Below are 3,819 nucleotides of genomic sequence, written 5' to 3'. Positions count from 1 at the left end.
GTGTGCTGAGTTTTTTTTTTTTTTTCCTTTTAAAGATGGTTGTTTAAGACTAAACAATGGGAACCCCTTGTGAGCATGCTCAGTATCATTGTGGAGAACCAAGAGGGCCTCTAACTGTAACAATGTTCATGGTTGTGATTTTTTTTTTAAATAAAATTCCAAATGTTTATAAACAGTCATCCTTCTCAGCCTCTGTTCCGCAGCCGCTGCTCGTCTCCTCGGAGCCTCCCCCTCCACCCAGGTCGCTGCTGGCTCAGGCGCCGTGGTGGGGAGTGTGCGGGGAATCAGGGCCGTCAGGACCAGACAGCGCAGTGCTAGACGCGGTGCTGCCGCCGGCACGGAAAGGGGGTTCGCCCCGAGCCGTGTCTCAGAGCATGGGGACGTTGTAGCCCAGGCCTCTGATCTGCTGTCGGGAGCACTGTGCTGGGGTCTCGGGCTGGGAGCCCTCTGAAGGCCCTTTGTGAATGCCCCTCCCGGCAGCGGCGGGGTTGGGGGCACGTGAGGCTCCACACACTGCAGAACAAGGCAGGCCTGCCTCAGTGACTGACGGCTAAAGATGGGGGGCCATTTTTATAATTTTCTTCCTACTCAGGTTATTGGTGCTTCCTTGATGTTACGGAGTTAGGCTGTTCACTGAATTTTGAAACTCTTTAAAGAGGTTCCTCTGTGTCCACCTCCTCTCCCTTTCTAGAGCCCATTTCTAATCAGGCTTTTGCCTCTACTGCAACAGTAACGACCTCCGCGTACCAGATCAGTGATGGTTCCTTCTGAGCTCTCTGGCTTCTGCTGCCCTCCTCTTCCTGACCTTTAAATGAAGGGGGGGGGGCCCAGGCTGGTGTTGGGGCTCCTCTGACCCCCTCACTGCCTGGCTGACCTCCGGCCAACTGTGCTGCTGACATCACACCTTCCTCCCAGGTGCCAGCTCCTCCTGGGGGTCCAGTGGGCCTAAAGCTGGGCTGGATCCTGCCCTACCCCTTCCTCCACCCCATCTCAGCAAATGAAGTGCTTGTCCCCTTGTCCAGAACCTTGGAGTCTTGACTCCCGTTCTCTCAGACCCCAACCTAAACCATCACGTGCTACAAAATACAGCACAGCCCAAGAGACACCACGCCACCCACCTCCACACTGGCTGGGCTCCCTGGTTCCCTAGGCCCCTCTAGCCCTTCCACCCCAGAGGCTGAATTTTTGACACCTTAAGTCCCTGCCATTCTTGAAACCCTCCAGGGGCTTCTACCACGCTGGCCAAGACCCATGAGTCCCCATGAGAGCAGGCCTCCCTCAGGCCCCTGTGACCTGAGCTGCCCTGCTCTGCTCTCTTCCCTGCAGTCCTGCCATGGGGCCAAGGATGCCCCCACCTCAGCCTTGACAGGCATCAGAGCCAGAGTTCACAGCCCTGAGGCCCAAACATAACCAAAAATGTCAATAACCAAAACATCCCTGGGCCCCTGTGTCTAGCCAAGCACTGCCTCAACACATCCAATTCCTAACCACTCCTGTAGGTGGAGCATATGCCCCTGTTGCTCAGGTGAGAAGGCAGATCTTGCCATCGTGGGAGGATGGGGCGAGAGCTGAAGGCAGCCCCCTGAGATGAGACGCTCCCCTACTTTCCCCTCCACAAGAGTATCTTGTTGCCTAAAAGCTGGGGGACCTAGCAGCAATGGGTACCGATCAGCTACCTCCCCAGCCTGCAGCCACTGCAAGGGAACTACAAGCAGCCCTCACTGGACTGCAGGGACAACCACCACGTGCGACAGGCACTGCCCATCTGCCTGGACCTTGAGGCCGCCCAAGAGCGGCCTCGCGTCCCTGCCTAGAGAAGGGTTTAGGTCCCAGGTGCCCGGGCCTAGGGTGGAGGTGTTGATATCAGGCAGACCAGTTCCTCAGCCAAAAAACGTCTGGACTCACCTCAGATGCCCCCAGGCAGCACGGGTTCCAAGCCCTGTCTCAAAGAAGCCCAGGGATGGGGTGGGAGTGCTGGGAATCCGGTTCCACACTGTGCTCCAACCCCTCAAGTGTTCCTGGTCATTCACACTCATGGTCCCCCAGGGCCACACCCCGCAGGCCCAGGCAAAGGTCGTGGTCAGTGGGAGACTGATCTCTGCCCCACGTGTGGACAAAGGCCCGCAGGGACTGGCTCACCTGCTCCACAGAAAGGATCGTGGCCCAAGGACAGTGCAACGACAAGGCCAGACACCAGGTCTCCCAGGGGCCAACCACTGACTCTCAAGCTTCCCCATCCTGCCCCCTCCTGACAGAGTTGCCAGGTGCAGGGCAAGCAGGGAGACAAAGCGTGATGGCTGGTTGGAAAGCAGGCCTTCCTGGGCTTTCTGATCTTGCTTCTCCCTCATGGAGGACACAGGAGACAGCTCAGGGAAGCTTGGGGTCACTCACCCCACAGCCAGGGCAGAAGCAGTCGCCATGGTTGGACACACATCTGGACGGAGCAGCCTGAAGTCCCCTGCGGGTGACTCACTCATCCTGGGCTGTGCTCACAGGTCAGTCTAGCCTGGAGAGCATCAGGTGCACCCAGCCAGGACTGAGTTGCCTGGTGCCAGGGCTCGGGCCTGCCAGTGAGAGCTTTGCTTGAATCATCCAAGCTCCAGCTGCAACCAAGGCCAGTAGGCTGCTGCTCCCCAGCACCCAGCAGCGGGGGCCCAAAACCCAACCATGCACTCGCTGTCCAAGGGCCGGCCCAAGCCTGCGGGCGAGCAACAGCCTTCTGGACTCAGAGGTGGCCCTCTGGGGTCTGGGCTCAGGACAACCATAGCCCAAAACTCTCATCCCTCTAGTGGTGTCTGTGCTCCCCTTGGTCCTGCAAGGAAGAGGAGAGGTCCCCATACGACAGAGGGAGTTGAAACCAAGGCCCTCCATGGCCTGGGCTGTGGGTCTGGCCACACTGGTGGGCACCACACCTGCCACGTGTCCTAGAATCAGAATGTTGACGTATCTGGTGAGCAGTGGGCCTCTGTGATGGAGGTGGAGAGGAAAAAGTCCCCCCCAACACACACACCCCATCACCACCTCCTCAGAGGAGTAGTGGACACAGCTCTGGCTGCACTGGGCTAAGTAATAACATTTTCACAATTCTATAATGAAACTACCACTGTTGCCCCATTTTGCAGATGGTCCAGCTGAGGCTTAGAGAGCTTAACTGTCTCAACCAATGACCAACAGCAGGGCTTAGGTTCAGTCTGACCTCTCCTGTGTCTAGGTAGACATGAGTAAGAGTCAGATTCCCACACAGCTGCTAACCACGCACATCCCTTGCCCTCTCTGGGCCTCAGTTTCCCTAAATTGTAAAAGAACACACAAAAAAATCCTCTCACATAGGATTATTTTGAGAATTAAATTTCTTACTATTCCGCAACTATTACTACTTTTAGTTGCTGGCCTTCCTTGCTCTGCACGGGGGAGGGGCTGGAGGAAAGGTAGAGTGGGATCTGCACCAGCTGGGTATCAGAGAGAGAGCCCATCTTTTGAAAGGTCATGAGGACTTAGTCCAGATGATGTACATAAACAGCCTGGCACCAGGAGGTCAGGCACACAGTAGGTCCTCAACAAATGCCCCTGATCCTCAAACGAGGGTAATTGTTTAAATCTCGGCTCCACCAGCTACTCTTCTGACTGAGCCCAAGTTTGGGCATAAGAAGTGTCCCTCATAGAGGTGACCCATTGGTTTCTTCAGGTCAAGGGCGCATAGCAGGGCTGACACACAGTAGGGGCTTTATTAAAGTTCTTAGCATTGACCTTTGGTGGTGGTGCTTCCCCTCAAGCAGCCCTGCCCGCCTGGCCAGCAAGGCCGCTACCTAGCCAGGCCTG

This window comes from Vicugna pacos, chromosome 32 (assembly GCF_048564905.1).
Source record: "Vicugna pacos chromosome 32, VicPac4, whole genome shotgun sequence".
Lineage (NCBI taxonomy): Eukaryota > Metazoa > Chordata > Mammalia > Artiodactyla > Camelidae > Vicugna > Vicugna pacos.
This window is presented reverse-complemented; position numbering follows the sequence as displayed.